We start from the raw sequence: 21250 nt of genomic DNA on the forward strand, positions 1-21250 counted from the left end.
ATTCAGGAAACAGTTAAACACATGGCATTTCAACTTACCATGCTAAAGAAAGTCCACTGGCGAGGAAAACTACCAATACAACACAATATGAAACTCACAGAGCAGCCAGAGAAATAAAACATTCAACCCCAACACCATAAAAGAAAGATTAACCCAAATAATCAAACCAACGCACAGAAAAAGACTCAGATGACCCCCTACTAACTCTACTAGAGCTCACTAATACTCTGCATACCTACCTCCAAAAACTGAAGAAACTAAACACATACATACAACACTGCAAACTACAAGCCCTCTACCAACTCTCCACAAAACCCAAGACGCACATAAAACACCCACATACAAACACCACACAACGTCGACCAACTAAAAGCATACTAGTACACAGTGACTAGTTTTTACCGAACTGAAGCCACCAACAGCACATCAAATCTCTATTGTGCTTTTCTCAATCCCACCAGCTAACCCAGCCCAGACCCCCTTTGTTTTCAGATCTGTCTGGGTGCCTAGGGACCATACAAATGGCAGCAGTGCGCAGTATAAATCACAATAACATACCATAACATATTATAACCCATCCAGGCTGGCCAACTATGAGCCCAGTCAGTCAGCTAACTGATCAGATGTACCTCTGATTGGACAGTTTTTTTTTACTCCACTTTACTTGGACATGTCCTGGAATTAGACCATACTGGAAAAATATAGTGAAAACACTCTAAAATAATTGGAGAAAAGGTTAATTTGACCCCCCACTGGATGCCCGTTAGGGCTATTCATGTAAGAAAACAATTTTAACAAGATTTATCAGACTGGTGCTGTTAAATGCTAGAAGTAGCCTTTCCTTTTGTTCTTGAAACTAACCATCTCCTCCCCTTTCCCAGGCTGGTTTTCGTCCTGTTATGCGTACTGAGTCTGTTAGGTATCCCTCCTTGCTGACATTGCTTTACTTCAGGACCACAAAGAGATTGGTGTTCTTATTCTCCTTGATCTCTCTGCGGCCTTTGACACAGTTGACCATAACAGACTTCTCCATTGTCTTCATGAAGCTGGAATTTCTGGTGGTACTTTGGAGGTGGATTTCGTCCTTTCTCTCCAACTGAGTTCAGACTGTTTCTCTCCCTCCTTTCACTTCTCCTACCACTTTGGATTGTGGTGTCCCTCAGGGATTGGCCCCCTCACCCTTCTTGTTCAATGTGTATATGCTGGCTCTTGCCAATTTATTTCCAGTCACAGTATACATTTTGTCTCCTACGCCGAAGTCTTAATGCTCCCTGTACTGTCTCTCGACAGTCACTGACGGGATATCCAAAAACTGTCTCAAGGTTAATAGCGATAAAACCAAGGTCTTGTTGGTTGGTTCTACCTGGTCCAACTTATCCCGGACTACTGGCCGCCCTCTCTTGGCCCCTGAAACCTCTGCTGTTAAAAGCATAGGCATAACAATCATGTCCTCTGGTCCTAGATCAGCTCAAATCTCGGCAATCTGCAAAAGGCTTTGCCAATCTCAAACTATTGAAAAAGGTTCTCCCCTTACTCCCGAATGACTCTAGATCTAAAATTGTTACAGCCTCTATTATGGGGTCAATCGACTACTGTAATGGCTCTAAAACATAGGATAATTCCAGGACTCTGCGCCAGTGAATAATTATAACTGTTGCTTTAATAGAACAGCAAAATATTATACAGTAAGCCCTCTTCTTTGACACGTGTTTCGACTTCCTATGAGCCTGTCTCAAAATTGGACTGGCATATAAACATACAAAAATCATAACATAGTCCCAATTAGTGTAAACAAACATTTCATACAGTAGGTCCAAAATTAAAATTCCAAACAGCCATGATACCATCATATTACATGTAATATCAAATGACCAAGAAGACAGAGAAAGAGGGGTTGGTGAAGGGAGGGATTCAACAGTATCAAGAGAACATTGTATATACACACGAAAAATAGTAATAATAATAGTCATCACAAACACAAGATGAAACAGAAAAAGAAAGAAAAACGTTAGTTTCATTGTTTATGAGTCTACAGCAAAGTGTACCTATAATTGTTGGAAGATTTTTGGCTTACCCAATCTTGGATAGGTACAGTCCATAAGAAAGTTATCAGTATGCCACATCACTGGGACCGATCCCCACAGTTCAATATTCTGCAACAGAACATGTGTAACAATCCCTTTTAGGTGAAAATATATAGTGACTCAATTTTTGAGTTAAATGGATAAGGGTATTGGTAACCCCAGTATAGTAGGCAGTGGGGGTACGGTATTTACCAATTTCAGTCCAGTGTATGGTTATAGATTGTACATTCTATAGTATGTTTCCATCCTAGTGTAATGTGCGTTATTGTTTTTTTTCCTAAATAGCTTAACTGTCCAAAAAGAATTCACAGAAGTGATGTGATTAATATCCTTTCATGGCGTTCTTGTTATAAGGGCTTAGTCCGAGGTTAGCCAAAAACAAAATGCTGGTCTCGTGTACTACTAAATACGGAAGAAATGATAATAATTAGAAATGTAAGAAAGCGACACTGCTAACAATCATAAGATTGAAATCCATTTGTGTACATAAAATGTAATTTACTGTTCTTTTGAGCGAGAAATGCATCTATGAGATGGGGCCTTAAATGCATTCACTAAATTGGTATCTGTATAAACCAAAGCCTAGAGAATACGAGTTTACCCTGTTACTTCATGTTGATATCGCGTCGGCTGTTCACGAGCGATCGCAGCCGACGTCATTTTAGAATCTCTGGTAATGAGCGGTCACCATGGCAACGTGGTCACGTGTTGTCATGGTAGCCCTCGTACAACCTGATGGTGTTCTGCTGTTCTTAACGGCTGCCATTACAGAAGGTCTATTGTTAGCCCAGTTGTCATAGTGGCAAATGTATTTGCTATTTTTAAAGAAGACATGTAATCGATGCGTGTTGTGATATGTAATAGGAATAGAAAAGATTGTGTCGATATTTATTTCCATTGTTCCCCGGTAGGTATTTGGATTTCAGGTGGTCTTAATAACTACTTAATTGCTCCATCATGATCATGAACGTTTAAGTGTTATTGACAGATCAGTTAGATTACATAGTGACGGTCCGTTAGTGTTTCCAATTTAAGTGCACTTAAGGGTAAAATTAACCCGAGCACACACAAATTCTCCAATGATTTACTTTTCAATGCCAATCAATATACACCAATATTTGATGGTCTCCAATTACTATTGTAGAGTGTACAGAATTAGTCATTTCACCCACATACCTCAAATTAACTCATAGGTCTCTAAAGACGTGCATTCTATACCTATAATATAGTATGGAAGACTGATGTTATAATAAGGTAAAAAAAGTCACTAATGGATTAATCTACAGGAATGACACCATTTCCTTATCACTGTTAAGGACTGCCAATGCTGAATTGAAAAAGCATATCGTACATGCTTCAGACTGCCTTAGGGCCTTCAGTCTATCTCCTCCTCTTTTGTTAAGCGTTACATGCTTCAAAACTATGAACCTGATCTCGGACTTATTGTTCATTTGATGACAGGTCTGCCAATGCTCCGCTAAGGGCAGAGAAATGTCATGGCTACCAATCTTAGCCAAGTGTTCTCGTATACATACTCTTAACTCTTAGTACTCCCAATATAAATCTTTTTACAAACACAAATGATACCATCGACAACAAATTTGGTTTTACAATTAATCCCCTGTTTGATTAGCCATATCTTCTCATTCGCATCCTTGAATGTAGTTGTCTGTTCATATGCGTACCTACATTGTGCACACATGGCACATTTCCTGAAACCACTGAAATTCTTATGTAGCCAGGTCAACTGGCTATCCTGTCTGACATCTGGTAACAGAGATGGACTCAGCATTGTCTTGAGTGTTCCAGCTTTCTTGAAGATCAAGTGTGGCTTGTCTTCAACATATTGTTTAATATGTTGATCAAATTTCAATAGATACCAGTGTTTAGTAAGTATTTTTTGGATTTGCTGGTGATCTCTACAGTATTGAGTTATAAATCTTGACCCTATTGGCCCTTCTGTAGTTCTGTCAGATTTTGGTTGTAGAGTGTCATGTTGTCGCATCAATCTGGTTCTCTTGTACGCTGACTTGACACATTCAGCGGAGTACCCTCGGTTCTTAAAACACTTGTAGGAGTGTGCATTTGTCTTTAAATTTTCTGTCATCCTGGCAATTACATCTGGCTCTAATATACTCCCCTAATGGTATGTTTCTAATTGTCGGGTAGTAATGACAGCTGTTTGCATGGAGCGTAGAATTAACTTCAGTTGGTTTCCTGAAAGTCCAAGTCTGTAACTTGTTCCCATCTGAGTGTATTGTCAAATCCAAAAAATGTATAGTTTGTTTGTCACATTCTCCTTCAAACTGGATATCATAACAATTTTGATTCAGCGAGTTCACAAAATCTTGAAATTCTTCTGTACCTCCATCAATAATGCAAAAAATATCATTGATGTAGCCAGTCTACATCTTAATCTTGTTATGGAAAAAAGGAGCTGTGTATACCACATTATCTTCTAGCATGCCCATAAAGAGGTTGGCCAAGGCTGGGGCATATTTAGTGCCCATGGCCACCCCTTTTGTCTGTTGGTATATACAGTTGTCAAATGTGAACAGGTTAAGGTCCAGAGTAAGTTGCAACATTTCTTTAAGCATCTGGATTTGATGATAGTACGAGGCAGAGTCATTCCTGAAGGTGTAATCGATGGAGATGGTTGCTCATTTATGATGAATTGAAGTATGAAGAGCCTTCACATCCAAAGTTGCCAAGTAGAAAGTCCTGTGCCATTGAAAGTTCTGTAGTCTCTGAATCAAGCTTGTGGAATCCTGCAAATAAGACTTCAACAGAGCTGCACAAGGCTTCAAAATAGAGTCGAAGTATTCTGATATGTTCTCTGTGATCCAACCTATCCCACTGAGGATTGGGCGGCCCTCAGGTATCTCATCATAATCTTTATGTATCTTGGGGAGAAAATACATAGTTGGTATTGCTGGTTCCTTCCAAAATACCTACCGGGGAACAATGGAAATAAATAGCGACACAATCTTTTCTATTCCTATCACATATCACAACACGCATCGATTACATGTCTTTTTTTAAAAATAGCAAATACATTTGACACTATGACAATTGTGCAAACAATAGAACTTCTGTAATGGCGGCCGTTAAGAACAGCAGAACGCCGTCAGGTTGTACGAGGGCTACCATGACAACGCGTGACCACGTTGCCATGGTGACCGCTCATTACCAGAGATTCTAAATGGTGTCGGCTGCGATCGCTCGTGAACAGCCGACGCGATACCAACATGAAGTAACTGGGTAAGCTCGTATCCTCTAGGCTCGTGATAGAGAAATTAAGTAGTTATTAAGACCATCTGAAATCTAAATACCTACCGGGGAACAATGGAAATATATATCAACACAATCTTTTCTATTCCTATTATATATCACAACACGCATCGATTACATGTCTTCTTTAAAAATAGCAAATACATTTGACACTATGACAACTGTGCTAACAATAGAACTTCTGTAATGGCGGCCGTTAAGAACAGCAGAACACCGTCAGGTTGTATGAGGGCTACCATGACAACGCGTGACCACGTTGCCATGGTGACCGCTCATTACCAGAGATTCTAAAATGGCGTCGGCTGCGATCGCTCGTGAACAGCCGACGCGATATCAACATGAAGTAACAGGGTAAGCTTATATTCTCTAGGCTTTGGTTTATACAGATACCAATTTAGTGAATGGGATGGGCATTTAAGGCCCAATCTCATAGATGCATTTCTCGCTCAAAACAACAGTAAATTACATTTTATGTACACAAATGGATTTCAATCTTATAATGATTGTTAGCAGTGTCGCTTTCTTACATTTCTAATTATTATCATTTTTTCCGTATTTAGTAGTACACGAGACTAGCATTTTGTTTTTGGCTAACCTCGGACTAAGCCCTTATAACAAGAATACCATGAAAGGATATTAATCACATCACTTCTGTGACTTCTTTTTTGACAGTTAAGCTATTTAGGAAAAAAAAAAACAATAACGCACATTACACTAGGACGGAAACATACTATAGAATGTACAATCTATAACCATACATTGGAATAAAATTGGTAAATAGCGTACCCCTACTGCCTACTATACTCGGGTTACCAATACCCTTATCCATTTAACTCAAAAATTGAGTGACTATATATTTTCACCTAAAAGGGATTGTTACACATGTTCTGTTGCAGAATATTGAACTGTGGGGATCGGTCCCAGTGATGTGGCATACTGATAACTTTCTTATGGACTGTACCTATCCAAGATTGGGTAAGCCAAAAATCTTCCAACAATTATAGGGACACTTTACTGTAGACTCACAAACAATGAAACTAACGTTTTTCTTTCTTTTTCTGTTTCATTTTGTGTTTGTGATTACTATTATTATTACTATTTTTCGTGTGTATATACACTGTTCTCCTGATACCGTTGAATCCCTCCCTTCACCAACCCCTCTTTCTCCGTCTTCTTGGTCATTTGATATTACAGGTTTATGATGGTATCATGGCTGTTTGGAATTTTAATTTTGGACCTACTGTATGAAATGTGTTTGTTTACACTGATTGGGACTATGTTATGATTTTTGTATGTTTATTGCCAGCCCATTTTTGAGAAAGGCTCATAGGGAGCCGAAACACGTGTCAAAGAAGAGGGCTAACTGTATAATATTTTGATGTTCTATTAAAGCAACAGTTATAATTATTCACTGGAATTATCCTATGTTTTAGAGTCTTCTCAAGGACGGTTAGGGCTTAATGTCCGTTCGAATCCAGTGACCTGCGACACATCGAAGATTATCAGGAGATAAATAATTACTTTTGCGACTAATTAACAGGGATTGTAAGGAGTCGCCTGCAAGAGCAACTTGGAATTAAGCCCCATAAACCTTGGATAGAATACTGCAATGGTATCTACCTTGGCCAAACTGAGTCTCTGCTTCAACGACTGCAAATTCTTCAGAACTCAGCAGCCCACCTTGCCCTGAATGCCCCTAGATTGGCACACTCTCAGGACCTTCCACGCCAACTCCATTGGCTCCCTGTGAAAAACTGTATTAAATTTAAACCAATCTGCCTCGTTCATCGAGCTATCCATAATGCTGGGCAGAGTTCCTGCAATCCAAACTGGCACTTGACAGGCCATGAAGAGCCCTCAACTCGGCTAATCAATCTCTGCTTTGTATTCCTCGTTTCCAACGGACTCGAGCCGGAGGAAGGTCCTTCTCTGTGCTCAGCCCTACCTTGTGGTATGCCATTCCTTCTGTAATCCATAGTATCTCTGACTTTCTCTCTTTCCGTAAACGTCCTAAAACTTTCCTGTTCTAAAATCTCTGGTTGCTCCCCCTCCTCTTCACTCCTTAGCGCCTGGATGCCATTTTTGGTCTTGTTCGCGCTTTATTAAGTCCCAGTACAATACATGAACTGGTTACACCACTCTCCCCTGAAGCATAATGAATGGATAGACTATATGTCTTGCATAAAGGAGTTGGAGACTGACTATTGTAACCTGTTCATTTGCACACCTAGACTCAAAGACAATTGGGAACTGTTTTCCATATGTTGGGGTGTGCAAATTATAAAGTACATGAAGAAGATGATGATACTTAAGACCAACGAATGGTGGTAACTACACCAGTGTAAATAACATGTGAAGTCATGGTGGCGGGTGGGGCAGGCACAGGGGCCCACTGAATTTGTAGAATGTCCTTGCTGGTCAGCAGGGTTAAAGGAATGGGTTAAGTATGACATGCACTACATGCATGATAGAACTCCCAGTTGTTCTGGTCACACGATTTGAGGCATGTCACAAGTTGTTATGGCTTAACTTTTTCATTCAATAAACCCAGTTTGAAAAGAAAAGAAGACAAATTAGGTCTCATTACCATACGGCAGTGTGGGAAAACAGCAGAAATGCAGTGGTAACGTTGTTACCACTGCATTACAGATGCATTACTACACTGCCATACTACAACATTGTTGGTGAGGTGGAGGTAATTCTGCCACCTTACTGTCAAAAATGCGAAACATTGGTGGTATTACAGCCAACGGTAATTCCTCTGACATCCACATGTAGTCTCTTGGAATCCACAAATGAGGATTAACACCGCCATACCATCACTTGTAAACTGGCAATAATTACGCCGGACCAAGTGGCGGTAAAGGTGATTCAGTTTGGAGGTATTTCGGTGGATTTACCACCGGAATACTGACAAACCTGTATGAAGGCCCTTTGTCGTGGCTGTGGCAGCTGGGTGATGTACTTATTTAGCTCTGTGCCAGCCTTGTGGTGGAGACGATGGTCAAGGTGTAAGGGCACGTCTTGGTTTAGGATTAGAGAGATAGTTTCCGATATGGGATTAGTAGTTCTAGGGGCTCTTAAAATTATTTAAAATGATTCGTTGTGGGTTAGACTGAGCAAAACATTTCAGTCATAAACTGAAACAGCTACATAACGCATATTTTTTGCAAATCTAATTATTCCAAACTTTAGTATAAGGCACAGTGATTGGGGGAGAGGAAAGGGGGGGGGTTCATGCAAAAATAGTCAACGTCATAGTTTCTTGGGTGGGCATAGAGGGTAGTGGGACTGATGGCTGCCTGTGCCAGTGGGTATGGGACCAGCCCTGGGCAGGTACTCATTGGAAGCTGCCTTGCGTTGAGGACTAGGTTTCCATTCTAAATGGTCTTGCATTGTGGTGGTTCCAAAAAGCAACTCTTATTTGGTGTAGTCCAATTCGCTGGCCTGTTGCATAGGCTCCATATGAAAGGGGCTTCCAACGCACACACGGTCATCCCTTCCAGCAAGATGAAGTTCTCCCAGGCTTATGACGAGGTGGGAACTGTTCATGTCCAGGTTGCCTCACACTTGGCATGTCATGCCTATGTCTACCTTACCCTCTCTGCAAGAGCATGCACACATGTGGATGCCATAGGCTCTTGGGAAATCTGCTGGGGGACCGCATCTGCCTCCTCTACTTCTAGCTCTCCCACCTCTTCCGGCGCCAACTCCTTGTCTGGCTACGGGCAGCGCTTCTGCTTCATCCTCTACCACTGCCGCTACAACGTCTAGTTCTCTAAGGTATTGTTCAGAAACCACTCTATCGAATGCAAAACTACTATGCACCACACCTACATGAAGTCAAGCATTTCCTGCCAGCCCTCCCTAGTCACATTAGAACTCCCTGCCTCGCCTACCTTTCCCTCTGCCATCTCTCCCAATGGCAGTGGCAAACCCTCCATCAGCCCTGCTCCCGCATCTCTTCCTAAGCCGAACCCCAATGTCTTTCTCATCTCAGGCTGTACTTGCGCTGGCTGTGGGGACCCGCCACCGCGGGCCTTACCAAAAAGCTGAGCTACCTTCCGGAGTATGCAGTGCTCACTGGCAGATCCCGCAACACCCGAAACCAAGGACCAGCGAAACGTCACAAAGGAAAGACAGGGCATTTCCATCTATACACCAAGACAATGGAACTGGCCATCCGGGTCCATAAAAAGGTGGTCTTTGTCCTAGAATTCAGCGAACAATGTAAAAGCCACTTTTTCCTGACAAACACTCCTACTCATCTGACCACTGGAAAACTCAAGCAGGGTAAAAAGCAATGGGCCTCATTACGAGGTGGCCGGTAAGGGATTACCAGCACCGGTGAGGGCACCGGTGCTGGTAATCCCTTACCGCCCCACTACGAGGTCCCTTAGCGGGTCCCTTCCTTAAAGGGACCCGTTAAGGGACTTCAGAGCTAATAACAGTACCGCAAATTGCGGTACCGTTATAAGCACCTTCCCCCTTCCCATTGAGCCCTATGGGGGCTCAAATGGGAAATGGGGAATGGCTTTTTCAATGGGGACTTACCGGTCCCGCAAAGGTCGGAATAGACCGGTAAGTCCCCATTGGACGGGACCGGACACGGTACCGGTATTGGAGGTAGTCATGGCGTTAATAGCGCCAGGACTACCTCCAACCTCGTAATGAGGCCCAAGGTGTCCCAGTTAGTGAAACGGCGTGACTTTAGGGTGAAGGACATGAATTAGAGAATAGGAGATACAATGGGGCAGCGGGCTGTGTGGTGGAGGCGGTCAGGAGGGCATTTGAGAACAAGCACAACAAACTTAACATTAACAAATAAAAGTGCACCAAGGAAACAATATGTCCACATTTATATTTTACAGAGTTAGGAGATAATACTGCAAAGTATAGAAAAAGATGCATTATCTGGAATTGGTTTTTGCCATTCTTTTTTCAAACTTTGGGTTTTCAGACTTTGGGCCTCATTCCGGGTTTGGAGCTAACCATGGAGTAATTAGCTCCATGGTTGCCTCCGAAACCGTCCCAAATCTGGCATGGTGAATGGAGTAATTACCGGTCCATTCCAGGGTTGGAGGGACCGGTAATTCCCCATTCACCTTTTGCCCTTCCCCATTCCCATTTCTGCCCCATAGGGCTCAATGGAAATGGGGAAGGAGGTAATTACGGCACCGTAAATTACGGTACCGTAATTACCTCTGAAGTACCTTTGCGGGTCCCATACTTTACTCCTGCTAAAAGCAGGAGGTAAGGAAGGACCCGCAAAGGGACCTCGGAATACGGAGGTAAGGGATTACCGGCATTGGCACCCTTACCGGTGTCGGAATGACCCCTTTAAGTTTTCACGCGAAAGACCTATAATCCAAATGGATTGATATTCGGTGGCTTGCCGACCAGAACGCTCTCCTGGCAGACAAAGTCCGAGTCAAGATGAAGGTTCAGTCCCACCACAGCTAGCACACAAAAGAGGGCAACATGAACATGCGGCTCTCCAGGAATCGTGCCATGGGGTGATGCAAATCGAAGCCTGCCAGCATCAAGGTTTGCTGGGGACCTGGTGGATTGAGGATTCCACGCAGATCTAGAAACGTGCACCTTTTGTGGATCCTCGGGCGAAGAAGACACTACAGTATTGGGCAGATCTGGCCTGCTTGCGAGCCCACGGAGTGATGTACACAGTAAGACGTGGTATCCATTATACATCTATTATACACAAGAGTCATCGTTGACAAGAAAAGGAGTATATAAAATCGAGGCACGATAGATGGGCAGAATGGTTAGATGTCAGTTTTGGGACATGGGCCCTCACTACGAGTTCAGCCGTAGATCTGCCGAAATACTGTAAATCTGCCGAAATACTGCCACACTGCCGTTACCGGCACTTGGTCCTGTGGTTTACCACAGGATTACAAGTGGTGGTAGGCAGTGTAAGAAACAATTTTTTGACTATTGGACTCCATTGGGTACTTATTTTTTGTGCAAATCCCTGGGGAAAAAAGTGCGATTTATTTTTTGTTTCTCTTAATGGATGTTTCTACCCCTCACACCCCAATTAACTCTAAGCTCTCATCCCCACCCGTTCCTTCATTTTGTCCTCCCTATACTTACTTTTGCATACCTACCATACACAAGCATATGGTAGGTATGGAAATTGGTTAGCACTGGAACGAAAAAAAAATGTGTTCTCACTTATTTTTTTGTTTTTGTAGCTGCAAGCCAGGCATTATACAATATACAATTTGCCAACATATGTACCGTGAAGGATGCAGCAGAACAAGTACTCAGGTTATCAGTGGTTAACACAAACATCATGAAGAGCGGTTGGGGTCTAAATTAGAGTGCACCAGTGCTCAAGTGCCGCATTCATGTAACCCTGAATCAAGCCTTCATATATGTCCCTCAAAGCGCCTCAATGCCTAAGGGCGATAGTGCGCTTTAGAAATTCAAATAAATGAAATGATGGGTGCCACAAAGAGGAACTGAAAGAAATCATACGTTTTCAGTTATCTTTGTAATTGGACTAGGTGAAAAACGACAAGGAAGCCCAATCAGCGTTATTTCTGTGTAATCGGAGAATGCAAATGTGTTGATTAATTTCTTTTAAACCCTTCAATTTCTATGCTGTTGATTTGCTAGGGGTGGTTCTCGTGGCAAGGATCGGTTGAGCATGCCGACCAGGTAACCCGATTTTCTGCTATGGAAGGCTCTGTAACCGACTCAATGGGTCTTGGACACGACACAGCTATTAAAGAGGGGGGTCATCCTCGGTTCCCTGGAATGGAGGTGATGTAATAAAATCCACCATGATTGGTGATTAGGGACACTCTGGCACACAGGATAGCAATGTGAGGTCTGGTCGGCCATTCAACCGGGCGGTCCCTCCTTCAATGTGGCAGAGCGCTTAGATGATATGATATAGCATTTATAACGCGCCTATACACAAGTGTTTCAAGGCGTGGCGAGGCAAGGGAGGGAGAACAAAGGGAGGACAGACAACGATCCTACTAGGCTAGGGATCATTCAGATCACGCAAGTGCAGGGGAAGGGCAAGGGACAGTGCACTACATGGGAATAGATAATAACAATAAGTAAGTAACGGCCAGCCAGTGGCAAGGGGAAGTGCAGACATCAGGTGTCAAGTGCGGGTACGGGGAATGTAGGGATACATAGACAGTCCCCAAGAGCGGGGGTTGCCAGGCAGGCAGTGCAGGTGTGTGTGACTAGCGGGGGGAGGACCTGGGCCCAGGATCAGAGGGTATCCAGGTAACCAGTGCAGTTTCAGGTAACAGCCAGGTGGTCAGTGGAGGAGAAGAAGCAGAAGCAAAGAGAAAGGTCTTGAGGTGCTTCCGGAACCAGAGATGGTTCTCCTCAAGTTTGAGGGAGTCAGGGAGGCACCAGCTGACAAGAGAGATCTAACACCAACGCGTTGCTTCGAGAAGCGACTGACCCGAAGGGAGTTGGAGGCGGATGAGCTTAAGAAGGAAGAATGTAGTCTGTACTGTTGAGCTGCGGAGAGGGAGGGTGGATTTAATCCTCTGGAGGTGTCTCGGATGGCACCAGGCTGCTTGTGCTTTCTTGGTGACATGAAGTTTGTGTCAATGTAAAAACCCAGCATTTTTGACACAGACCGATCACAATTGTTCCTGATTAAGACCACTCTTGGCAGCTACATAAGAGGCATCACACACTAGAAGCTGCCCGTATTTGGATCCTGATATGGGAACGTGGAAATGTATTATAAATCCAAGCAGTTGACTTTTTTTAGTGACCACGAGTAGCGGAACTAGGATTAAACCGACCAGGGCCATTTTCCATTGGCGACTGACTATTTTCAAGACAATTTAGCCCTGATTTCAACCCTGGCGTTAAGGGATTACTGTTACAGGTAAGGGTACCAGTAATCCCTTAATGCCTGATTACGAGGTCCCTTTGCGGGATACGACCTTAACGGCTGGTCTGTACGAGCCGTTAAGGGAAGGACCCGCAAAGGGACCTTGAAGGTGATTATGGTACCGCATTTTGCGGTACCAAAATTACTGCCTACCCCATTCCCATTGAGCCCTATGGGGCAAAAATGGGAATGGGGAAGGGCCAATGGTAAATGGGGAATTACCGCCCCGCCAATCTTGGAAAGGGGCGGTAATTCCGCATGTCACCCTGGCGGATCCGGTACATTACCGGCGTTAACCAAGGCGCTAATAGCGCCAATTTAACGCCGGGGTTGTAATGAGGGCCCTTGTCTTTTGCACCTCATTCTTTTGGAGTCGTAGTCAAAGACATGTCCATACACAAACCTTTTCACCCTAATCTACTAAAATGAGTGATGTTAGCATAGTTGTTTATTATGCAGTATTCGCGTTTCTGCATCAAACCATCCGAGACCGGCAACTCTTTACCTTCAAACACTCCCCCGCCCCCCAAAATCCACATTACTGGACCCTCCATAAACTTGTAGGCCTAGATAAGAAAATCACTTACCCACCTTTATGAAATCCTCTTTTTACCCCCTAACCTGGCTTAAATTCCCCCTTAGGAACCTGCCCCACCAGCCCACACTCACGGAATGGGGTCTTCAAGAGACCCTTGGGGTGAACTGACGGGACAGACCCCTTCCACCCATCTGGCACCACCCTCCTTTAATGTTCTAACACTGGCCCCATGCCCTGGGGGTGCGGGGGTGGGGGTGGGGGGAGGGGGCTGCGATCACTGTCATATGAGCCCGCGCATTCTCACTCTTGTGGCACAGAGCGGTGCGCCCCTGATCTTCTCCCAGGCTGCCCTGCACATGCACCCAGGGGTCTTTCCATTCTGGGCCCCCCCGACCAGGGAACATGCATTAGTGGGGTCGCCGCTGGCAGACGCAGCCCGGCATTTGCAGTTCTTTTATCCCTGAGGGCGTTCAAGGTCACAGCCCCCCTAAGGAAGAGTCACACAAGCCTCCTTCTGCCCATCTTGTCTCTCAACAGTTAATTCTAATGTTTTTTTTCTTTTCCAACATTCTCTCCCCAATCCATTCCTTGGACAGGTGAGACACTTCCATTGTCCTTTTGCTCTTGCTGCCAATCCGAGAGAGCGGCTTCATGGTTAAATGCATCAAAACCATCAGGTAATTTTTTAATAAAGTGAACACTCAACACAAACAGAAACAAATAAAAAATAGGTATACCCTCTCCGTGGTGACTGCATCTAATTGTATCACTTTCCCTCAGAGGACAAGCAATGCAGCCGATCTAGCTCCGCCCCAATTTCGGCCATGGACTACTTCCTGGCCACAGGGCCAAAGAAAACCTCCCTGACTCAGACCCCTACTTTACGTTGACACGGGGTACATTTAAAGAGAGGCTTCCCATGCGTCGCCTACTTGCAGCTTAGAAAAGTCTGGTTGGCTTAACATTGACTACCTGGAGTAATGCTTGCCTCCGAGACTACTGCTGCCATACAAATATACACGTGGAATTACACCTCATATGGCCATTGGGATCCCCCTAAAAATGCATCTCAAATCACATATGAATTAGTCATTTCTTTAAAGCACACAAAATTAGGCAATATGTTTAAGAAGTAATTGTGTGCTTTTTTGGGAATTTACAATACCTCAAAATACGCTGTTGATTAAAAGGCAGAACACGGATCAGAGACCCATTCATTACTTTTGTTTTTACTGTGAATACACTTTAGAAATGGATTTGAAAGGTGACCATTCATTTTGAAATTACACATGTACAATGCGTCAACAACTTTGCGACTGTACTTTTTGGAAAAAGTGGAATGCTCGAGTTTCATGATGGAATTAGTTGTGCTGTACACCACACACACACCACCACCTATCGCTCTAGCTCAGTGGTCTACAAACTGTTTTTGCCTTGTCCCCCCCTGAGCAAAATTTGGGCAGGCAGGGCACCCCCAAAAATGTCAAAGGGGCAGTATGTATAAAAGGCTATGAACTATTGTGTGCTGTCACCGCACCCTGCTACCAGTATAGTACCCGAGCTCCCTCACCTGCTCCCATCATGGTCGCTGGGCTCTCTCATCCCACTCCTACCCAGTCCCCAATGCAGTCGAGGGCCGAAATGGAGGGGCATAAATATTTCCCATAAAAATAACATAGCGGCCGAGCATAGCAAGGGAGCCCGAACCACTCAAAGGGAGTTCAGGGGGTTGTCCCGTCAATTTTTTTTTAATAATGGGTTAAAATGTTGCATTCTAGAGCATACTTTAAAAAAAAATAATGGGTAAAAAACCAAACAGTTTGCAATTTGCGCTGGAGGCCAAGGGGGAAAGCATGGTATGTTTTACAGAACAATGATAGATATACAGTAAAGAAATACCATCCCTGTCCCACGGGTGCCTCCGAAAGAAGAGCCGATTTTGGAAGGTGGGTATGGCGATTGTGCAACAAAGGCCTTTTAAAAGGCCTTTGTTGTACAACCCTCCTTCCCACCTCTACACCCCACTCGCCAAAATCAGCACAACGGACCAAAATAAACATACACACACATGCATTCACACAGCAATCACTATCATATGAGAGCCCATCACCATTCACTCACTCATAACACAAGCATACACGCATTTATACACATATTTAAATAACAAATGCATGAACATAAATGTACCTTCTGCAGGGACCTGCGTTTCGGTGCAGAAATGCCACGCTCCAGATTGCTCTGTCCATATGTGCGAGGAGGCACAGGAGCTCCCCCTCGCACATGCAGTGCCCCAGCCAGCATTTCCAATGAGCTATGCAAGGCTGGTGAAGCAAAACGCCCCAGCCTTGCATGGCTCAGTGAGCATGTGCGGCTGGGGAACTCAACTGTCAAAGGGCAACAATGTTTCCCTTTGACAGTTCAGCCAGCACACAAGCACTGCCTCAGCTGGAAAAAGCAGCTGAGGGAGTGCTCAGTGTTTCACTGGGCTGGCTCATCCATAATGGGTGAGGGGGCCACTGGGTGGACGCCCCCTCGCCCATTATGGATGAGCCACCAGGCTCAGACTGGCCCATAGGGCAATGCCTGTACCAAAACTGCTAGTGTAGGCCAGTGAAAATGGGTCACTTTTTTGGCCAATATGGGCCTGTTTGAGGAGTTACTTCACTATGCAGCAAGTAGTTTTGAGCATTGTTGCTGAATAAATATTCTTTGACTATCACAATTTGCTTACATTTTAGCAAAAAAACACCCCATTGGGTACTGTTCAAACAGTCTGACTAAAGGAATGAATATCCATTTGCAACTGCGGGCCACTTTTTCATTGGTGCCAGAGACAGTTTTATGGTCCAGCCCGACCGTGTGAGCCACCCTGCCCATTTCCTCCAATAAAACAAACTTTTTCTTTCTTTTTTACATTTCATGCTGGGCTCTCGCACGCGCCCACCCTGGATGCGGCCGTGCCCCACAGGTTGAAGACCTCTGCTCTAGCTCCTTGATGTCCATAAGTAGCACCTGCTCAATGGATGAGGTTCTGTTGCCAGGACCCACTTTTAGCGGGTTGGCAGATTTCTGCGCAGCCTATTTGGTCACAAGATTGGTTGCAGATTTTTTGACGAATTGTGCCCCACATATATGTGGGGGTGGGTTTAGGGAAATAATTATTGTAGGAGTGTTAAGGGGTATCGCACGGGCAGTCTCCCCCTGCATAATAGATGCAGAAAAACCAACTAGTCAAAAAAACAAAACAAAATATAGATTCTATGTAATCAGCAGAAACCCCTTCATCTCCTGCTCATCAATTCCTGCATGGACGTTGTGGGAGGTTACAAGATTCTAGTTACACCCAGCGCCCCCCCAACCACACAGAGTGCCACAGCTGCTAGCAAATTAATATTTGTTATGTTAATATGCATTCATACTGTGCCAAATCACCACCGTAGTAGTATCAGTGTGCCTCAAACTGCTTTTTCTTGTTGTGGCTCACCCCCCCGCCCCAACCCCTTGCAAGGGGTATGCAGACCGTAATCGGATGGAGGAACGAAAATGAGCAAGCAGAACGATACAAGGATGGGAAAGCAGAGAAGAGAGGGGAGGGAGAGAAGAAGGAGAGAGGTTTTCTATTGCTGAGGAAGAAGCCAAGATGCAGTCAGCACCAAAAAAGAGTTGGGTAACGGTAGATGCAGTGCTTTGTAAACAGGGACAGCCTTAGGGGCAGCAGCGCCCTGGGCGGATTGGCGCCCCCCCTTCCCCGCATGCCCCTCGTCAACAGGGGGCGTTGCCACAGAGTGACACACCTCCTCGCTCCTGCGAAGAGGAAATTCTATGAATAGGGTGCATAGCACCCTATTGTTCCTAAATGTGCTCCGCTGCCGCGGGCGCATTGCCTAGCAATGAGGTGCCTGCCGCCACTAGGCCAGCTCAGGGAAGCCCTTGAAAGACTCCTCAGAGCTGGCGTGGCAGGGGGCTAAGGTGCCTTTTGTTGATGAAGGCGCCCGCGGCGGTGCAGGGCGCATTTGGTGACAATCGGGTGTTCAGCACCCGATTGACATTGAATGAGCCCACCTGCTGCGCCTTCTCCCGCTACACCAGTTTGGGGGAGCCCTTGAAAGACTCCCCCGAGCTGGCGTGAGGGGGCCTAATGGCGCCTTGGGGGGGGGCGTGGCACCCGGGGCGGTCGCCTGGCTCGCCCCCCCCCCCCCCAAGGCCGGGCCTGTTTGTAAACACTAAGGGCCTCATTAAGAGTTTGGTGGTATTACTTGACTGGCACAACATGCAGCAAGCGGAAAGGTGCCCATGGGTGAGTCACGGTCATACAGACCCTTCAGACATCTCCCATTTTGGAGCCCAATGGGACTTTCTGGGCATAAGCCATTCTAGGCATGCAGGAACATCACATCTCATGACACTTTTGTATGCAGGACATTTCCTTTATAAACAAAAGCAGGGGTTTTCAGAGCTGAAACTTTTTGTTTGGAGGCAATTCTGTTACCAAACCTTTTACTAAACTGCCAAACGATTCATGAGGCCAATTAGGTGAGAAAAAAGTCCATTCCCCAGTAGAAATGTGCATACTAAACTCCACTGCTTAGGCTTTGAATCTGGGTGAAATCCCCTGGCAGCGGCGGGGGGGGGGGGGGGGGGGGGGTTGGGGCGGGATCGCAGAGCGTGTGTGTAAACTAACAGTGTCTCGTTTCTGCCACTCACAACTTAAAGGAACACGTTTTTAAAAACATGCCCGTTGTTTTGAACTAGTCCAACCTTCCGCTAAGAATACTGGTTACTGTGCAATGCCTTCGCTCCTTATCCCAATCCCGATGGAATCACCTTTGAAGGTCAAGGGTTACTACACAAGGCTTAGTGGGGCCAGCGCTTGTTCTGACATTTATGAGGGCACGCACGAGCGGCGGCGACGTCATTCATGGCTCGGGAATACAAAACGGAAGATTAACGAACTACCTTTGAGTGAGTGGAGTGGGTAAATCGATGGGCAGAAACGCTACCAATGGATTAGCCATTGAGCGCTTACTGTCGTGACTTCAAACCGCTGTAAGTAACATGTATCGGTACTATGCCAAATAAACTCTACTCATAGTATCCATTTCAAATAGGTACAAGAATGAGTGCGGCCATAAAAGTCTGCGATTGAAAAACAGATATGTAGCAGGTACTTATCCCACTGAGCTATCCACAATCTTAGGACAAGAGCGAATGACTAAAACCACCCCAGAAATGAACAGGACCCAAGCACACATAAGGAAAAGGGAGGGGGGCGGAAACTTCACTGCGCGACACATCCCAAAAAAAAGGCACGATACCAAAAAAGGCATCAACACAAGAAGAGGGAAAGTTTCCTCTCCCCAGTGCAAAGTGCCCGCACAGGCTAGTCAAAATCCGCAGTATTGCAACATGTAATAAAAAGACGCTGTCCGCACAAAAAGACACGTGTGTGCAGTGAACGGGTCCAAAGGGTAAACATGAGCGCCCATACATGTTCACGCAGTGTTTTAACGCTGGACGTCAGCATGGCTGTGAGCGCTCCTAACTTTTGCAGACAAAGAAATTGAGGGAAATGTTGCGAAACTGATTTGCCCAGGATCACACCCTCGTCTGTCAAGGGGAAGAGGCTAACCCGGGATTGAAATCAAAATAGTGCGCTTTAACAGTTAGCTTCATACCCGCATGTCAAGGGTATGTTTTGTCGTCTCTATAAAACAAAACGACGATTTCAATAAAGGTCCCACAATGTAGAGAGAGAGATATACAAAGGAGACTACGGTGATGTGAAAAGCAACGCGATACTGAAGTTACGCGATTGCAGCTCACTGGAACTACACGGTTTTGCCTTTAAGGTTATTCCCAATAGAATAACGACATTGATGGCACCGAGTGACAACATTTTAACTAATCCCACCCGCTCCACTGCCCCCATCGCAAGAACAGACAGACAGACTAACGGTCGACTTACAGTCACATTTGATCATCCTCATATGCAATTAAGCGTGATAACCTATGAACATGTTACATACATGAGTTGTGGGTATCAACATGCGTCTTTTAGAGTGGCGCCTGCCTTTAAAAGAACAGTAGGGATCAAATGTGGAGGGCAAGCAGCCCCAGAGGCAGATCAGCTGCGAGGTTTAAAAGACACACAGTGGGGCTGCAGTGCGCGCACACACACACAAACACACATACACCGGCATTCGCTCCTGTGCATTTCTGTTACCCAATTTCACTGACTTTCCCGCTGCTGTGACTCTCTCCCTGCACATGTCCAGGACCGGGCACCGGGAGCGGAAGGCTCATGTGGGCATTGGGACTTTCAGAGGGTACTAAGGGGCGGCTCAGACAAAGCACAGAGGTGCCCTGCTCACCCAGGGAGCTCTCATTCTGCATGGCTCGGGCTAGGAATGCAGTCTACACCCCGGGCCAAACCATTCGACGGGAACTCCAGGGAGGCTCGGGTTGTACCACTTCGCGCGCACACTGACAGCACTACCTGTGAGGATGCTGCCCGCCGCTGATACAGATGGAAACATTTAGCTTTCATGTAATACGTAGGACTAACCACAAAGTGAGTGATACGCTGCCGCTTAAATAAAAAAAGGTGCAGCTACAGTCAATACATATACCTCTCCTCCTCACAGCCAGCCAAAAGGTTTCAACACCGTATTGGTCCAGGAGGTGATGATACCTATTATTGGACGATTTCATTGGACACCTCTTTCTGGATCGAGACAAATCATATGGAGGGGGTCTCAAAATGCACTCTCAGTGTTTTTTTTTGGGTCTGCGCGTGGCCCTTGCTCAGGGGTAAAATCAACGGAACTCCCCCCTCCCCCCGACCCCCCACGCCCCATGGGTTCAAGGAGACAGCCCGAGCACCCCGAATCCCGATTGTTTCTTAATCTGATTGACCCTGAAAATAATTAACCCACTCTTGCCCGGTGGTGATCCGATGTTGCGAATCTTCGTAAAAAGGATACGACGTTACATTTTCGAAATGTTCGCTCGAGGAAGGGTCGTGTGTAGTCAAGAAATCGAATGCCCTCCGACGTCGTTGATGGTCGTATAAAGACCAATCGCCACATACAATACGCAGATTCTTTTTCTTGAGTCAACAGTAGACCCATTTGTTTTCAAAAATCCTCTTTGCATGCTTCAAACGTTCAATGGAATACATATCAATGACGTGTGATGTCCCGAAAATTGACATATATGCGAACAAGCTGGTATTGGGCCGCCACTGATACTTTCCATGATAAATACATGGTGGTCACTAATGAACCCATATGCATGCATCACTGGTGGCCGACCCCTCACCCGAAATAATTTGTCTCATAACATTTTTTCAAGTGTTGGCAATAAAAGGCAGTAGGATTTTATTGTGCAGATATAGTTATTGAGATAACAATAATCACATATCATAATAATATCATACTT

General features: G+C 45.1%; 1 protein-coding gene across 9 annotated transcripts in view; it reads right to left on the bottom strand.

Moving 5' to 3' along the window:
* Positions 1-20461, bottom strand: part of LOC138472286 (coiled-coil domain-containing protein 50-like) — a 768296-nt gene extending 747835 nt beyond the window's left edge. For 6 of the 9 annotated variants that reach the window (XM_069610404.1, XM_069610402.1, XM_069610401.1 and 3 more), the window contains exon 1: positions 20034-20220. The gene's annotated coding sequence lies outside the window, so the exon portion shown is untranslated. Of the gene's footprint in view, positions 1-20033; positions 20221-20439 lie in introns of those variants that run through there. The other 3 variants (XM_069610405.1, XM_069610398.1, XM_069610399.1) reach the window with 2 other exon arrangements.
* Positions 20462-21250: the final 789 nt, after the last annotated feature.

Source organism: Ambystoma mexicanum, chromosome 8, assembly GCF_040938575.1.
Source record: "Ambystoma mexicanum isolate Mex_15411 chromosome 8, UKY_AmexF1_1, whole genome shotgun sequence".
NCBI classification, from domain to species: domain Eukaryota; kingdom Metazoa; phylum Chordata; class Amphibia; order Caudata; family Ambystomatidae; genus Ambystoma; species Ambystoma mexicanum.